The sequence below is a fragment of the Dasypus novemcinctus genome, chromosome X (genome assembly GCF_030445035.2).
Source record: "Dasypus novemcinctus isolate mDasNov1 chromosome X, mDasNov1.1.hap2, whole genome shotgun sequence".
NCBI classification, from domain to species: domain Eukaryota; kingdom Metazoa; phylum Chordata; class Mammalia; order Cingulata; family Dasypodidae; genus Dasypus; species Dasypus novemcinctus.
This window is the reverse complement of record NC_080704.1, coordinates 95,447,337-95,466,810: the sequence shown is the minus strand read 5'-3', so window position 1 is coordinate 95,466,810 and position 19,474 is coordinate 95,447,337. Positions and strand designations below refer to the sequence as shown.

Genomic DNA, 19,474 nt, shown 5'->3' with positions numbered 1-19,474 from the left:
CTTTTCTTCTTACTGTTTGTGGAAGAGAGGTGAGCCAGGTCCTATGTTACCATCTTAAGCCCTTCTTCACCTCTACAGATTTTCTTTCCACTGCAAAGAAAATTTTATTTTCTGAATCATTAGCCATGAATTTTTTGTCAATAGTTATTACATAAATGCTGTCTAGGGCCATTATCCAAATGATATGACCATTTTATGCCCATGAATTTATGATTTACATAGGAACAACTAATCAATGAAGGTTTAAAGTTTAGATAAAATCTAACATTCTTAACATCTGATGTTTTATAAATAACAATGTAGGAGAGATATATTTTAATGACCTTTCAATGGAGTGACCTTACATAAAAAACAAGTCAATAATTTAGGTGTTCAACATTTCCACAGATTTCCAAATGCACATATAGAAATGATTATAGTGAGATTTTTAAGAAATATTTTCCATATCCACATCCTGTTGTAATTGTTGTACCATTTTTTCTTCCAGCTGCTTCCTTTGCCTGAAAGAGGATCCCAGAGAAGATGAACGTTTTGCTTGTCTTCTTTGATGTCCTGAACTTTCTGTGTTTTTTATTTTTCTTTCACCTGTTCATTATAAATTTATTTTTGTATTTCTGTTTAATTTCTTTGACTCTTTTCGTTGCAACAATAGTTTTATTCCATAGCTCTTCCTGGTACTTGACAGGTTCATTTCTAAATTTTCAAATTCAAAGGAATTATCCACTGTAAGTTCTTTACCAGCTGCTTTCTTCAATGCTTTAGTCTGTCTGACCTTGTGAGGATTATACATCTTTTAAAAATTTTTATGACATTTGGATTTACATAATCTGAACACCTTATAGTAACTGTGGTCAAACATGATGCCATGGCCAGGGTAGATCAGCACCAAACAAAAATAGCACTTTTTGATTTGCATAATGAATGAGCATGCATACCCAGAGCCAAATGGCAATTTTGATGGAGGTCTATAGATTTTTAACACTCATTTTATTATCTCTACCTGTTTTTACCTGGAGGGCTAATTTTGTGAGGTGGGTCCTCCTGGAGAGAACTTTCCAAAGTCAATTTTCCCTGTCAAAAAGGGCCACTGACCCATGAAACGAGTGTAGATCAGCTCCAACATATCCTGGGGTAGACACCCAAAGGACACCAATCTTCTCTTTGATGAGTCCATGAATCTGTACTTTTCTGGCCTGCTGTTTTAGTTTGCTAAATGCTTCCCAAACACTATAGGAGAAATGAGTTGGCTTTTACAAAGGAATCTATTTGGTTAAAGGCTTACAGTTCTGAGGCTGTGAAATTATCCAAATCAAGGCATCATCAGGGATGCTTTCTCACCCAGTTACAGCTTTATGTGATCAAATACATGGCAGGGGGAAATGCCAGTCTCCTTTTGGGTTGAAGCTCTTGCTTTATCCATGGCTTTTCTCTCTGGATTCAGATTCCTGATCCTGCAACCTGAATTCTCTCATCAGAAGCCTCAAACTTCACTGGTTCATGTCACCTGATGCAAAGTACCAGAAATCTGTTGACTTTTATAAAGGCTATTTATTTAGGGTAGAAGTTTACAATTACAAGGTCCTAAAGAGTCCAACTCAAGGCACCATCAGAGGTACTTTCTCACCCAAAGTCACTTGCCACATGTTGAGCAAGATGGCAGGTGATGTCTGTGAGGGTTCTGCATTCTTCTTTCTTACTAAGGCTCCTTGGTCCCAACTTCTTCTGATCTCAGCTGTAGGCTGGCATAAGGCTTGTCTCTTTCCCTGGGGATTGTTTCTTTCCAGGCTTAGCTTCTCTGTTCTCTTCACAAGGTCAACTGTAGACTATCAGGCTCATATCTCTTCCCAGGGCCTCTGCTGTGTCTAATGAGCTGTCTCTTGTCCTCTGTGTTCTTCTTCTCCATGTATCTACTTCTGTGTGAATCTGCTTTATCAGCCCACCAAGAGGGCTTGGACTCAATGTTTAGCCATTCTCTAATGATGTGGCTGAATAAAAGCCCTAATCTTAACATAATTTAATCAGCTGTCTCAGTTGAATCTAACACAATCAAAGGGTTATCATACTCAGAAGAGTTTACAAATATAATCTCTCTTTTTGTAATTCATAAATAATCTCAAACTGGCATAGTAGATATTGGCAACTCTGATGAAATTGAGGGCATAACTAGAATATGAACAGTAGGAAAATTTAAGTTTCTGGGACATATATTTAATGGGTGTAGTGCTAATTATAGGTTCAAATAAATAGAGCAGAAAAACCATGCATAGGAAAATTATAAATGAGTTTAACCCTGATAGGCTATCATATATACAAAGGTAAGGTGCACTGATGTGCTGCCAAATTCCTGGGGTTGACTTCCCTGCCTATACTGTATAGATGTCTCCAGAGCCCTCAGGAGCAACTCAGCTTTAGACACTGTTTTCTGTGGCAGTCAGAGAGCTCCTAATGTGATGTGCATAAGCATGTCCTCAGAAACACCCTCCCAATTCATTCTGAAATCTCTTCAGTCATAAAAACTCATTTGTATTTAATATTTCTCCCTTTTGGTCTAAGTTTCTTTTCAAATGTATCAGTGGTTGGTGCTTGGTAATAATCCATTGGTGCTGGGGAGACTCATCCCTGGGAATCATGTTCCATGTTGAGGGGAAGGTTGTGCATTTATATGCTGAGTTTAGATTAAAGAGAAGTCACATTTGAGCAACTCTTAGGCACTATATATTAATAGACTAAGTTTCAACTTCACAAGTGAAAGGTTCATAAATATAAGCATCAATATCAATATCAAGGGATCTGTCTTCCTTTGCTATGCACTTCCAGTGTGCTCTAGAGATTCTTGCCACTCTATTAGAAAATGTTGCAGGACTCCCAAGGATGGGAGTTCAATATTATCTAGGTTATTGTGTGGGTCTCCACCCACTGAAATAACACTCCATGACTAGATGAATACATTCATATTTCATAGAGACAAGCCCCAGATGCACCCCTCCCCGAACATCCCATCAACAGTGATACCCTGCACCAGTAATCCTCCCCTGCCATAGTTACAACCCATGTACAATCCAAATCCTCCCCAGAAACAGTCAAAATAATAATAAAATAAAATAATAAAAATATATAAATAATTTTTTGTATTGTGCCTTTCATCACCATAAGGTCTATTATCTTTTATGTGTATTAACTATTTCTTTTTTAATTTCCCCAGTGTCTTATTTCTCACTGTATTTTCCCAAAAGCTTCAGGTCACAGAAAAGTCACATATAAACTATAGGGGATTCCCATTTACCACACTCCTCCCACACACACTTCCTCCCTTATCAAAACCATTCTACTGGATTATGGTATATTTGTTACAATTGAAAAAATATTGAAACATTGCTACTAACCATGGTCTGTGGTTTACATTACGGTTTACATTTTGCATCGTACACTTTTATAGCTTCTGACAAAATGTATAATGGCCTCTATCTGTCAATGCAAAATCATGCAGACAACTTCCAATGCCCCTAAAATGCCATATATTCCACCCATTCACTCCTCCCTTCCCTCAGAACCTATAGCAATAACTAAGATTAAAGTTTTGAAGAACAAGTTTCAAAGTTACTTGCATTAATTTGAGGGTTTGACACAATGGTCTGTTTTCTTTTATTAGGTACTGCCTATGTACTCAAGAGTACAAATTCCCCTCTATTTGGGAATGTGGCAGGACTCCCATGATGGGAGTACAATATTTTCTTATTTCTTTTGTGTGCCTCCACTCACACCTATTACAAAATGAGCACTTTCATATTCTATAGAAGAAATGCCCCAGCTGCACTCTTTCCCACATATCCCCCCAGCACCAGAGCCCTGCACTAGTGATACTTCTCTCCCATATTTGCCATAGGAAACATTTCCTAATTGTAGTAGCAACCACAGATCTCTGAATTCCCAGAGTTCACTTTTTCCTCATTCCAGCCCTCTTCCCTGTTTCATGGATAGTCCAACACAATACTGTTACCCTTCTCACCCTCACTTTCCAGCACTGATGACCCTACTTAGGTCCCTGCACCACTACCAATCCCCTCCCTGCCAAACCATACCCTTACACCTAATCATTGGTTTTGCCCATATTAAGCATTGGGTCACCACACAGTACTCTCTTTCTGTTTCCTGATAACCCCTTCCAGTTTCTAGCTCTGTGGCTCTGCTCAATAGGCTTATGTCTTATCAGTGAGATCCTACAATATTTGTCCTTAAGTGACTGGCTTATTTCACTCAACATAAGGTCCTCAGGATCATGCATGTTATCCTGTGTCCAATATTTCATTCCATTTTATATCTGAGTAATATTTCTACTTATGTACATACCATAGTTTGCTTATTCAGCCATTTGCTGATTGACAATTGAATTGCTTCCCACTTTCAGCATAGTGAATAATGCTGCTATGAACATTGGTGTGCCTATATCTATTCATGTCCCCGCTTTCAATTCTTCTGGGTATAAATCCAGCAGCATGATTGCTGGGTCATATGGCAGTTCCACAGGGAAGCTTCCTGATGAACCGCCAAAACATCCTCCACAATGACCGCACCATTCTACGTTCCTAACAGCTATGGATGAGAGGTCTCTTTCTTTTACATCCTCTCCAATATTTGAAGATCTCTGTTTTTTAATAGCCACGAGTCTAATAGGTGTAAAATGATATCTCATTATAGATTTCTTTTTTTTTTATTAGAGAAGTTGTAGGTTCACAGAAAAAGCTTGCAGAAAATGCAGTTCCCATAACCCCCTCTCCGCACAAAGTTTTCTCTATTATTAACAATTTTCATTAGTAGGGTACCTATGTTTTAAGTGATGAGAACAATATTATTATAATTTTACTGTTAACATAGTATAAATAGTTTACATTAAGTATCACTGTGACGGACAGTCATTTTTTAAAAGTTTATTCTACTAACTCATATACATCCTAAAATGTCCCATTTTGACCTAATCCAAATACATAATTCATTGGTGTTAATTACATTCACAATGTGTTGCAACCATCACCAGCATACATACCAAAACTTTCTCATCTCTCAAAACAGGAACTTTGTTCAAATTAAATAGCATTTCGCCCCATTCCCTACCCCATCCATCTCTTTGAAATCTCTATTCTAGTTTCTGACTCTATGAATTTGCTTATTTTAATTATTTCATATAAGTGAGATCATACAATATTTGTCCTTATGTGTCTGACTTATTTCATTTAACATGATGTCTGATGTTTGTCCACATTGTCACATGTAGGAGAACTTCATTGCTTTTTTCACTTTTTAATTTTCCAAAGATACTTTGATTACATAAATGTTACAGTGAATATATAGGGGATTCCCATATACCCCAATGCCCACACCTCCCACATTTCCCCACATTAGTAACATCTTTCATCAGTGCAGTACATTCATTGCAATTGATACACATATTTTGGAGCATTGCCACTAAGCATGGATTATATTTTACATTGTAGTTTGTATTCTCTCCCATTTGATGCTGTAGGTTATGGCCAGATATATAATGGTTTGTATCTGTCCTTGTAATGTCATTCAGGATGATTCCAATTTGTGAAAATGCTCCCCCATATTATACCTGTTTTTCCCTCTCCCTAACCTCAGAACATCCATGGGTGACTGCCTCCACAAGAATGGTATTTTTTCCATTGCTAGAATTACAATAAGTCTATAGTAAATATTCACAAGTTACTAGTAGAACTAGTAGTTCATTTCCCAATCCTGAAGACTGGGATGGTGATGCCCACTCCACCATTAATTGGGGAGGCTTCAATTTCATACATCCAATGGATGGGAATCTCATGCTTGCAGTTGTAGGCACTCTCAGTTCCTTGGTATGTTGTTTGTCCATCATCTCCTCCAAATTAGTTGTCCTGGGTGAGTCCATTGAATTGGGGAGTAGGTGCTGTAACTCTGTTGAGATTCAGAGCTCAGATGGCACATGGACAGTACAAAGATTTAAGTGTCTTGGATGTACACCTACCAACACTAGTACTAATTATAGGTTCAAATAGAAAGACAGAAAAGCCATGCATAGGGAATCCACTGCTAAGTCTGACTCTGTCACACTGGGGAGCATAAATACCAGAATAGGGCCCACTGGCAAGGAGCCAAATTCCTGAGCTGCCTGCCTTGACTACAGTGTCTGGATGTCTCCATATCCCTGAGATGTTTCACTGTGTGGAATAGTGTCTACTTTGGCTGTCAATGAGATCCTGTTGAGATGTGCATAAGTGCTACCTCTGGGATGGCTTCCCAACTCACTTTGAAGTTTCTTAACCATATTAACTCATTTGTCTTCAACTTTTCCCCATTTGGTCAAGATCATTTTTCCCCATATGCATTGCTTGTTGGTACTTGTTAGCAATCCCTCAGTGCCAGGAAAGCTCATCCGTGGGACCTAACTCCCATGCTGGGGAGATGGTAATGCATTTATTTATTTATTTATTTTTAACTTTTTAAATTTTAATTGTATTTTTTAAAGATACATAGATAATGTTACATTAGAAAATATGAGAGGTTCCCATATACCCCACACCCCACTCCTCCCACATCAACAACCTCTGTCATCATTGTGGCACATTAATTGCATTTGGTGAACACATTTGGGAGCACTGCTGCACCACATGGATAATAGTTTACATTGTAGTTTATACTCTCCTCAACTACATTCAGTGGATTATTTCCAGGCTGCTGACTTCCCTAAGAAATTTGGAACCAAGAACTCAATATCATTTTTTTTTGGCATTATGGTTTTATTTCTTTTTTAAATGTTACATTCAAAAAATATGAGGTCCCCATATACCCGCCTCCTCACCCTACCCCTCCCACATCAACCCAAATGCCCATAAACAGATGAAAGGATAAATAAAATGTGATATATACATACAGTAGAATACTACTCAGCTATAAGAATGAATACAGTACAAACACATGTGATAACATGGATGAATCTTGAGAACCATATGTTGAGTGAAGCAACCCAGGCTTTGAAGGACAAATAATACATGACCTCTCTGATATGAAATAAGTAAACCAAACTGTCTCAGAGAGCTAGAGACTGGAAGATAGACTTAAAGGATGTTGGAGGGGAGAGGAAGGTTGTGACCTGACACCTACATGGGTGAAATCTCTGATGAGCTGGAGATAAGTATTGTACAGGTAATACATTTATATGCTGAGTACTGCTTATAGAGAGGCCACTTTTGAGCAACAAGGAGGCTCCCAGTAGGTAAATCTTAGGCATCCTACATCACTAGGCTAAGTTTTCATTTCAAGAGCAAAGGCTCATAAGCAGTCATCAATATCAAGTGTCCTTTAGTGGACCATCCTCCTTCAGAAGTCATTGTCCCTGTATTTGGTGTATTCTTATTGTTCAATTAGAGAATGTGGCAGAGCTCCCTCAGATGGGAATCTTATATTCTTTTGGTTTTTGTATGAATCTCCACCCACCCACCATGACAATGCCCTATGAGCATTTGAATACATTTATACATTTCCCCTTTAATTCAAGGTCTTTTTCCAGTTGCATTGCTAGTTGGTGCTTGGTAGTAATCCCCAAGAGTCATGTCCCATGCTAGGGGAAGGTAATGCATTTATATGCTGAATTTGGCTTAGAGAGTGGCCACATTTAAGCAACAGGGAGGCTTTCAGGAGATAACTCTTAGGCAATCTGCAACACTAGGCTAAGTTGCAATTTCAAGATCAAAGAATCAAAGGCTCAATAGCATAGTCATCAATATCAAGGGCCTATCCTTCACTAGTCATTGCACCTGTACTTGGGGGGTTGTTACTGTTCCATTAGAGAATGTGGCAGAGTCCCACAGGATGGGAATTCAGTATTCTTTCAGTTATCGTCTGAACCTCTACCCACTGTGACAATGTTCCATGAACATTTGAACGTATTTATATATCTGATATGTATGACCAGGTGAACTTCCTCCCATCTATCCCTCATCACTGACACCCCATACCAATGATCCTCCCGTGCCTCAGTTGTAACCCTTCTGTGATCTAAAACTTCTTCAAAAATGAAGCCGAGAATATGGCCAAATACAATTATTAGGAAAATGATATAATAATGATAGGTTTAAACATAAGAAATAAATACACAATAATTTAGAAAAACTAAAAATATAAAATAACAATATTGGGATATTAAAAATAAAAAATATTTTAAATTTTTGATATTTTGCCTTTCCTCAATGCAATGTTTTCCTGTATGTACAGTAACATTTTCTTCCATGTTTTCCACAGTGTCTTACTTTTTTTGTTTTCTCTTCAAAGAACTGTTTTTAGCCAAATCATTTACAAAATGAGCTATCTGAATGCTATTTGCTAAGGCCACGCTGGTGGCTACAGAGGAGGCTATAAAGGTAATGAAGGCAACAATGCCTGCAATGATCAGGCCGAGGGCTCTATGACATCATAACTCTAGTGTGTGCTGCATGAGCTGGAACATTCCTTCCTCAGGGTCATCATACCAGGGCTCATCTAGGATAACTGGGAGCATTACAAAGCTAGGTTCTCAGATGATGAGTAGATCATCATCCCAGTTAGCAGTGGTAATGCAGTTGGTAAGATTATAGAGGGGGCATTCTACCACATAGTAAGAACCCTGAAAGGAAATATTACATGGCTCACTAAAACTGCATAACAGGCTGGGAACAGAGGCCTTCAATCCATATCAAAACTGGAGACCACAATGTGCGGTCCCAGCACCTGTGAAACTGATATGATTGGTCACAGCAACCAACTGCCACAGCTTATCCTGCAAAACAAACTTTGGAGAAGTGATGACATTGGCAACAAAACCTCCTGCAGACATACAATGAAAATGTGGATGCTGGGGGTCTGCATGGTGGGCCCAGATATATTGAGTACCCAAGCCTCCTAAAATGTTATGAGCACAGGCTGAGACATAAGCACATGAGAACCAAGGAGGAAAGCCCTTAAACTCTAGTGCTTTTAGCACAGAGTGGCAATGCAGGCCATTGGTGCATGGCCACTGGAGTATAATAGTAAATCCCCATTTGCTTACAGTTTGAATGTATTTATAGAAATCCCATGGGCCAGTGACATTGGCTACACATCTGCCTCCACGAGCTGATTTTCCTGCTGGGTACATAGACAACTCAGTTTCCTGGAGGGCAGGGGGAGAGGGATCCAAGAGGCACTTCGGCAGTGAGGCCACTGTAGTTAAATAAGTTGACAACATGAGATTTGATATGATCAGTCAACAAGCCTCCTATCATGGCCATATAGTTGACAAACAGGCACAGGCATGTCATACCAAGTGACCCAGTGCAATAGGGGAGGCCTGGGAAAAAACATCCAATAGGAATAAGATGCTTGGACACAGGTTAACTGCAGCAACCACAACCCCCCCCCCCCCCCCCCCCCGCCAACTCCTTACTCAGCATTCTCCTGGCCCCTTTCCTGGTTTTCTGAAACTTCTCCTTCAGCTCGGGGCAAGGTTGTGGCTGGCCGGACTGCATGATCAGGAACCCACAGCAGCTGATCTGCTGTTTCAGGAAACACACGATAACCTCGGCCCCATAATAACACAGGGTCGGACCATTCCACTGGTCCCTAAGGAGATCCTTCCACACAAGGAGCCCTTTGCCTCCCCCGGGTCCTAGTGAAATGCCATTCAGCCGCAGTGGTCCCCGAAGGATCACAATTTAAAAAAATAAGGGTATAAAGAACAGCAGCTGATTGACACTGTATATTCTTTGCTTCCTCCTCATTTCCCCCTCTTTTTGTTTTAAGAGCTGCATTTTTAGAGTGTGATTGATCCTCTCAACAATTGCTTGTCTGGTGGAATTGTATGGAATGCCAGTTGAGTGGCGGGTACCATAAGTGGAAAAAAATTGTTGCAGTGCACTGCTGCAATGAATGGGAGTATTATCAGTTTTTACATGATGAGGCAAGCCCATAACTGCAAATGTCAGCAAACAATAGTTGATAACATGTCATACACTTTCTCCCGTTTGGCAGGTAGTGTGAAGAAAATGGGAGTGAATATCTACAGTTACATGAACCCACCGAACTCAGCCAAAAGGGGCCAAAGAGGTGACTTCCATTTGCCAGAGGTGATTGGGGCCCAGGCCGTGGGGATTAACGCCAACAGTGGAGACAGAACTGAAAGGAACACAGTTAGTACGTTGCTTAACAATCTGCTGGGCTTGTTCAAGGGTTAGCTGAAATTGTTTCCGCAAACTATTTGCATTTTAATGGAACATAGCATGCGAGCATTGGGCTTGTTAAACCTTGTCAAAGGTGGGGACTATTAAACGATCGGCTGGAGCACTACCTTCCACTAGGGGTCCAGGGAAAGACGTGTGTACACGTAGATGACCGAAATAACAGGGAAGAGACCCGTTCGTTGGCGGATAAGAATTTGCAAACAAGGGAGCAAAACAAAAGCTCTTCAGATGAGATTGTTTTTAAACGAGCAGTTTCAATTTCCCGGGCCACGCTGATCACATAGTGGCTGTCAGAATAAACCTTAAGGGGCTCATGTGGAAAATACTGTAGAGCATCACAAAAGCACAGTGCTCCACTCGCTGAGCAGAAGTGTAAGGCATTTGCTAGATGCGAGAGAAGGAAGATGAAACAACGGTGGCCTGACCCAAACTGGAACCATCTGTAAAGACTATGTGCGTGTGGTATCAGACAGGCAGAAGTACTACTGGGAAACACAAAAGGGGTTAAAAAGAGAAACTGTAATAGAGGGTGTTTTAGATAATGATTGTTAATTTTTCCTGGGAATTGCACCAGCGCGTACTGTCAAGGGGTGGATAATGTTACTAATTGATCAAGCTGTATTTTTGAGTATGGAAGAACAATCCATTGGGGTTCCATGCCAAGTATTGAATTGCATGAGCACAGCCCCTAGTGACAAGGGTGGCAACCTCTTCTGTATAGGGAAGCATAGTGTTTTTGTAGATTATGAGAGAGGTGAATCCACTCCAGGATACCTACTGGTTGCCACAAAACACCTGTAGGGGAAAGAGTAGTGGCACAAATCAGTATTTTAACAGGCAAGTTAGTATCAACTCGAGTTAGTTGAGCGTCTGCTATTTTTTGCTCCAGGAGACATAGAACAGACTCATCTTCAAGTGACAGTGTCCGTGGGGACGTGGGATCAGAGTCTCCTCAGAGAATGTTAAATAAAGGGGTTAAATCACCTGTGGTTAGTCCCAACGAGGGTTGCAACCAATTAATATCTCCTAACAATTTTTGGAAATCATTTAAAGTAGCTAAATGTGACACACAAATAGCCTTTGTGGCACTACTCATCTCTTTTCCTCTAGATGGCATAAGTAAGTGAAAGGAAAGTCTTTCTGAGCTTTTTCTGGAGCAATTTGCAGTCCCCACTGCATAAGAAACTGTTCTTCTGTTGCAAAAGTAAATAAAATATCATCCATACAGTGAATAATATAGGCAGAAGGGTATTATTCTCGCACTGGGGTTAGCACCTTAGCTACATAAACTCGGCAGAGAGCAGGACTGTTGGCCATGCTTTGAGGCAGTACGGTCCAACAGAACTGGCATAAAGGTTGTTGAAAATTAGGGCTTGTCAAGGAAAAGGCAAAATGGGGTGCGGTTGGCAGGGTGCAAGGGAATAGTGAAAAAGGAATCCTTTAAGTCTAGTACCAAAAGCTGTTATTGTAAAGGGATAGCAGTTGGAGATGGGAGTCCAGATTGTATTGGACCCATAATTTGTGTGGTTTTATTTACTGCACACAGATATTCTAACAACTGCCACTTTCCTGATTTCTTTTTTTGTTTTGTTTCATTTTGTTTTTTCATTTTTTTAAAAATTATTGAAGTATATCACTCATATATAAACATACATAAACAAAAAGTGTATAATAATAGTTGTGACTGATTTCTTTTTAATAACAAAAATGGGAGTATTCCATGGACTACAAGTTTCACAGAGATGGCCAGCAGCTCTCTGTTCATTCACTAGCATTTCTGCAGCAACTGAATTCTTCTGTGAAAGGAGCCACTGATCCACCCAGTTTCATTGGATCCCAAACTATGGGTGCTGCAGTTGGCTGAGTTGAAGTATCAGTGACCCCACCTAAAAATATGGGTACCTAATCCCCATCGAGGAGGGTGAGTCTATGTTTGCACAGGTCCCAACAAACCCTGTTGTTGTTTTTCCAAACCCTTTTTGGGCAAAGGGGGTCAGTACCTGCCAATTCCTAAAGGGACGTGGTGAAAGACAAAGTAGGACCATAAGTACTGCAAGCCACTTTGAACTCTATCAGCAATTTAAAAGGAATGGGGTCATGAGCACACAAGACCTCACCGGGGTTATTAGGGTCTGGGAGCTCTATAACAGGGAACAATTGGAACCCTGTAACATCTTCACCTGCAAGACATGCCATGCGCAGCCCTTGCTGCAGTGGGAATACCAAAGGAGCCTCTGCTTTATGCATGGGCACCGCAGGGTTGGAAGGGAGAGCTGCAGCTCACAAGTTCTAATCCTGCACAAACAATTTAGACATCTGGTAGTACCCTTAATCCAGAGCCCATGGGCATGGTAATCTTTTCCTCCTTTTCCTCAGAGTCCTCAGCAGCAGCTGGAGAGGACTCTTTTAACCCTTTATTAACTGTGGATGCTAAAGCTTCAACTATAGGTTTGTGTTCCAACTCCCTCAGAGGATCCAGGGAATTCCTTATTAAACCCTACAAAGTAAAGGTGCACACTGGCATGCCCTGTGGCTCTTCAACAGTGTAATGGTCCCAAAGGCATTGACCAACCTTCTGCCATTTCTCTTCATTTATGGTTCCTTTGTCAGGAAACCAGGGGCAGGTCTGTTGCACAAAATCTAAAAACGTTTCCAATTGTGAGGTAGTCACTTTTGAACTATCAGCTAACAAAGCTTTCAACATTTGGACATACAAACTATGCTGTGATGAACCCTGTTTCCCCATTTTTTACACCCAGTGCTTCCTCCCTGTATTTACCACTCTTCACAGGGAGACTCCTCACCTTCTCATGAAGTTCCTTTCTACTCAGGTCCCTGTTTGGGTGCCACTTGCTGTGACCTGCGCAGGTGAATAGAGAACCTGAGGGGAGGTGATGGGAGCTGAAGAAAGACACATAGAGTCAAAGACAAGATTAGAGGGGACCAGGTGGGCCAGGGCTAGCTGGTGGCAAAACCAAGGCCCCAAGCTGGCACCACAAGCTTTATTTGAAGTAATTAACTAAGTCATTGTTCTCAGAGCAGGGGCTATCAAGCATGAAGTTCTTTGAGCAGGGTTTTCTTCAAGTTTCTTCTTATCAAGACATCAGCTCCTTTCTGCTTACTTGCAGATACAGACACAGCTGACCATATCCTCACTTCTCTGTGCACATTGATCCTCCCTAGCAATGTGGCTTGAGCCCCACACATTACTTCGGTGACCCCTACAGCTACTACCCATGGTCAATGGCTTACATTATGGTTTACACTTTGGACCATACATGTATAAATTTTTGATGAAATTTAACATGGCCTCTATCCATCACTGCAAGTTCATGCAGAACACTTCCTTTGACCCCAAAATACCCCCTCTTCCATCAGTTCTATTCCATTCTTACCCTCCCCTCAGGGTCCATGGTCACAACCAGTCTTCACTCCTTGAAAGACAAGATTCATAGTTACTTGCAACAACACTGAGTGCTTGACACACTGGTCTGTCCTCCCCTATTTGGAAACAATCATGTTCTTGAGAGACACCCACTCTCTCTGAGAACATATCAGACCTCCCCAGGATCAGAGCCCAACTCCTTCATGCATATTATTTAGATCTCCTCCCAGTGATACAACACACTATGACAAAATGGTCATTTGCACATCTAGAAGAATGCCTCATTTGTTCCCTGTCCAGAATGCCCCACCATCCAACACCCTAAACCAGTAACCATTCCTTGTCATATTGCCAAAAGGGCTTCCCCAACATTGTAGTTTCAACCACACACCCGCCAGTCCCCAATGTTCACCTGCACCCTCCCCCAACTCTCCAATTCCATGTACCATCCAACCCACCCACTCCACCTTACTCCCTATCAAACTTGCACCACCCAACCTAATAGCATTACTACACCCCTGTCATATCCCTTTACTGCAGAACAGTTCACTTTCACCTTATCATAGATTTCACCCTTATGGGTATTGCTCACAACCTTGTTCTCCTTTTCTATTCCTGTTAACTTATCTTCCAGACTCTAGCTTTCTGAGTCATTTTGATTTGCTTAATTCATATCAGTGAGGTCATGTAATGCTTGTCCTTCAATGCCTGACTTGCTTCACTCAACATAAGGCCCTCAAGATTCATCAATTTTATCTCATGTATTAGTACTATATTTCATCTTACAGCTGAGTAATTTTCCATTGTATGTATATACCACATTTTGTTTATCCATTCATCTGGTGATGGGCATTTGGGTTGATTCCAACTTTTGGCAATAATGAATAATGCTGCTGTGAACATTGTTGTGTATGTATTTGTTTGTGTCCTTGCTTTCAATTTTTCTAGGTATATACCCAGCAGTGGAATTCTGGGTAATATGGCAGATCTATAGTTATATTTTTGAGGAACTTCCAATCTGTTATCCACAATAGCTGGACCATCCTACATTCCCACCAGCAGTGAATGAGTATTCCCATTTCTCCACATCCTCTCCAATACTTGTAGTCCTCTGTTGTTGTTTTTTTTAATGGCTGCCAGTCTAATGGATGTAAGATGATGTGTCACAGTTTTATTTTCTAAATTGTTATTGTTTATTAAGGTTTGTATTCTCCTAGAGAAAAAATTATCTGATTTTGCCCATTACTTCACTCTCAGAGAGAGTTACACATTCTAAGTACAAGTCTAAATAATATGTCTTAAACTTTGAATCAAAGGGTCTTTTGGAATCACTTATATTCAGAAGACACCTACACTTGGTTCAGGTGAGACCCTCAACAGTGGCTGCAGGCAGTCTATGTAAAGGGCAGCAGGCATGTGCACTATTTCCATGCTTAAAGTCAAACTCCAGGTGGTGGCAAGATCCTCAACGGTTCCCTCATTCCACAAAAATATGACAGAAAATACAATTTTCCATTCTTTTTGTTTTTCTGTTTTGTTTTTATTACATATTCAACAGGAAAAAAATTAGACACACTGTCAAAATGACACACTGGAGGCATCATAAATCACATACTGTCAATTGGGTCCTACTTTTTCTCAGCCTTACTGGTATGAAAACATAAGGTAGCATTAAGGTTCTTAAATGAAAGAAAAAGGGAAGATTTAAAATGATATGGAAAAAAACAAGAACAAAGAACACCTCTACACAGAACCAGATGTGGAACATTTCTGTAGCCTCTGCACATGAATCACATATTTCACCCAGCCTATTGAAGCCCAGAGCACAGGGGAGAGCAAACATCTGCACACCTGACCCCAATGGTGAAGAGGGAGGGGCATTCCCAGAAACAAGATTTTCACCAGAATTTGAAAATTAAAACTTATCTTCCTGTCTAGAAGAAAAATCAAATGGGCAGAAAAGCACGTTAGACAGATAAAAACAGATAATAAAAATGGCAAACTAGCTGTACAAGGTATACTTTAATATTTCAATTTCAGTATTCTGAAGAGAAGTGTTTTAACAGAAAACTAAATGACTATACAATTTATGGTTTCTTATGTGTGCTATGAAAGCAATAAGTTGGGCAAGAAATAAGAAGCCATACAGAGATATCAAATGACTGAATAGAAGAACATACTTTTCTGCCAAAATTAAAAATAATTTTTGGGATGTATTGCATTTTGTTTTTAAGGATATTTATATTTTGAATTGGGTCAGTCTGAATAAGCTGACAAAAAATAATAAACCTTTATTAGTGAGTTCTACAGCCTCATAACACATAGAAAAATACAAAAGAATGCAGACCCATCCAGGCAAAATTAAACTACAAAGAACTTACAGATGTGACACATTAACCCCTTGCACAAAAGACACAGGGTGCTGGTGCTGAGACAGCACCAGGTGAATATTCTTAACTTTGTTTTTCAAAGTCCAATGTCAGACGTATTGCAACTGGTTTCCTCTGTTTTTCCATTTTAATTTTTTTTAAAAAAAGATACATAAATCACACAAAATGTTACATTAAAAATATACCCCACTCCCCAAACTCCCCACTCCTCCCAAATTGACAACTTCTTTCATTAGTGTGGTACATTCATTGCATTTGATGAGTACATTTTGGAGCATTGCTACACAGCATGGATTATAGTTTACATTGTAGTTTACACTCTCTCCCAGTCCATTCAGTGGGTTATGACAGGATATATAATGTCGTCCATCTGTCCCTGCAATACCATTCAGGACAACTCCAAGTCCCAAAAATGCCCCTATATCATACATTTTCTTCCCTCTCCCTGCCCTTAGCAACTCCCATGGCCATTGTCTTCACATCAATAATACAGTTTCTTCTGTTTTAGATTCACAATGTGTGAGTAACTTTTATTTCCCTTTTCCCCTGGTGTTATGTCTGCTGTACATCCTGACCGGAAGCAATGCAGAGAACAAAAGGACAAGATAATAAAAAAATCTAATGGTGATAATGGTGGATTAACCCCCCCACACTATAATTGTAGAGGCATCTATTTCTCTCCTTTTCCCCCAGTATAGTATAGCTACTCCTACACTTTTTTGTTTATTGTTTGCATGTAAAATTGTTTTGCAACCATTTACTTTCAGCATCATTACATCCCATGATCGAAATACATGAGGCACCCTAAATAAATGTTTAATATTGTTCTTTATTCTTGATATATTACCCCTTTTATTAATATATAGTTTCCTTCTTTGTCTCTTACAATGCTTTTGCATTTAAAGTTTATTTTGTCCAGTATTAGTATAGCTACTCCCACACTTTTTTGTTTATTGTTTGCATGTAACATTGTCTTTTTTTTTATTGATTTTGTAAAAATATTACATTAAAAAAATATGAGGTCCCATTCGACCCCACCACCCCCACCGCACCCCTCCCCCCCAGCAACACTCACTCCCATCATCATGACACATCCATTGCATTTGGTAAGTACATCTCTAGGTATCTCTGCACCTCATGGTCATTGGTCCACATCATGGCCCACACTCTCCCCCATTCCATCCAGTGAGCCCTGGGAGGATTTACAATGTCCAGTGATTGCCCCTGAAGCACCATCCAGGGCAACTCCAAGTCCCAAATTTACTTTCAGCATCATTACATCCCTGGATCTAAGGTAGGTTTCTTGTAGTCAACATGTAAATGGGTCATGTTTCTTTATTTATTGAGTCAATCTGTATTTCTGAATTGGAGAGTTTAATCCACTAACATTCAAGTTATTATTTACATTAGCCATATTTTCTTCAGGTTTATGTATGCCATATGTTGCTTTTATTTTTATTTTTTTCTTTTTATTTGTATACTCTCCTCCAACTCTCTCACTCCTGTTTTTTCCTTTCACCCTACAGAACTCACTTTAGAATTTCTTGAAGGGCAAAATTCTTATTGAGAAATCTCTTAATTTCTATTTATCTGGGAATATTTTGAACTCTACCTCATTTTTTGAATGCCAGCTTTGCTGGATAGAGAATTATTGGCTGGAAGTTTTTTTCCATGTCATACCACTTTCTTTTCACATCTATGGTTTCAGATGAGAAATCAGCACATAATATTATATTATTGCCATTTCCTTATATGTGTTGGATCCCTTTTCTGTTGCTGCCTTCAGGAGCTGTTTTATCTGGAGCATTTGTTAGTCTGATACATATATGTCTTGTGGTAGGCTTGCTAAGATTATACTGCTTGGGGTGTGCTGCACTTCCTAGACATGTACATCCATGTCCCTCAAAAGATTTGGGGAATTTTCAGCCTTTATTTCCTCCAACACACTTTCTGTCCCCATTCCCTTTTCTTCTCCTTTTGGGATGTCTATAATGCATATATTTGTTCATTTCATGTTTTCAATCAATTCCCTGAGCCCCTGATGATTTTTTCTTTGTTTTTAAGGAGACATTAGATTACAGATATGTTATGTGCAAAATACACGTGATTCCTATATACTCCACCCCCTCCCTCTCCCACACCATTCCACAACAGCATCTTTCATTAGTGTGGCGTATCTGTTACAATTCTTGAGCACATATTGGAACATTGCTACTAAACATGCTTTATACTTTATATTGTGGTTTTCACTTTGAACTGCATGATTTTATTTATTTATTTAGGCAAAATGTATAATGGCTTTCATCCATCATTGCAATATCATGCCAAACAATTTCAGTATTCCAAAAATGCCCCATTTTACACCTATTCTTCCCTCTCCCTCCCCTCAAACCCTTGGAGGCCATTGCCTTTATATAAATGGTACAAGTTCCTCTATTATTAAATTAATAAGAACTCTACTTTATTCCATATTTGCATTCCCATTTTATGTTTGTTCATTCCTTCATCTTGAAATTTTTAGAGAGGTGATGCCCATTCTGCTTCTGATTGAGAGGTGACCTATAGCCCATGAGGCAGATATATGGAACTGTCTGCCTGCTGTTGTAGATACTCTCTATTGTTGGGGATGGATGTTGTTCATCATAATCCTTTCATTAGCTGTCCTTGGTGAGCCTAAGTCTCATGCATTGGGGAGAAATTTCTGGAACCTGAAGCTTATTTGAAATTAAAGTGAAAATTAAGACACCAGGGGAACATACAGAAGAAATAGTATACATAAAAGATAACTGACCTTACAGTGATGAAAGGCTCAAAGAAAAAGAAAAAAAAAACCCTGCTGTATTTTTATTTTATTTTATTTTATTTTATTTTATGTTCTACTATCTGTGTGATTTCAGATGTTCTGTCTTCAACATCACTAATTTCTTTTTCTGCCTGTTCAAACCTGCTATTATGTGCTTCCAGCATGTTTTTAATTTCATGCATTCTGATTTTCTTTACCATCAGGTCTCTTATTTTTTGTGTAATTTTACAATTTCTTCTTTATGTTCTCCCACTCTTTTCTTACTATCTTTTATCTCTTCCCTCACTTCATTAAGTTGATTCAAGATTTTTTTTGCATATCGTTCATTAGTTTTTCCACTTTCTGTGCCTCTTCCTTTTTTATTTTTACATTTATCTTAGCTATGTATTCCTGTTACTTATTAGGGCTTGTAATTTTGTTGTTATTGGTATCTATTCATCTCTTTATTTTGATGAGCTTATTCAGTTGGTTAGCTTCTCTTTCTACTCTAGGGTTTTATTTCATTTTGTTTTGTGTTAAGGGTCTTCTTTGGCACATGCTTCCACTTATTCTGTATTTTTGTAGTTTTCCATGTTTCCCCCAAAAATATTAATTCCTTAGAAAATGAAAGAATTAATATGAGAAAAAAAATGATACTATTAATATAGATAGAAAAAGA

At 39.3% G+C, this 19,474-nt stretch overlaps 1 pseudogene; it reads right to left on the bottom strand.

Annotated features, from left to right (window-relative positions):
- Nucleotides 1–427: 427 nt before the first annotated feature.
- On the bottom strand, nt 428–916 carry LOC101437848 (probable ribosome biogenesis protein RLP24 pseudogene; annotated as a pseudogene).
- Between the last annotated feature and the right edge of the window lie 18,558 nt (nt 917–19,474).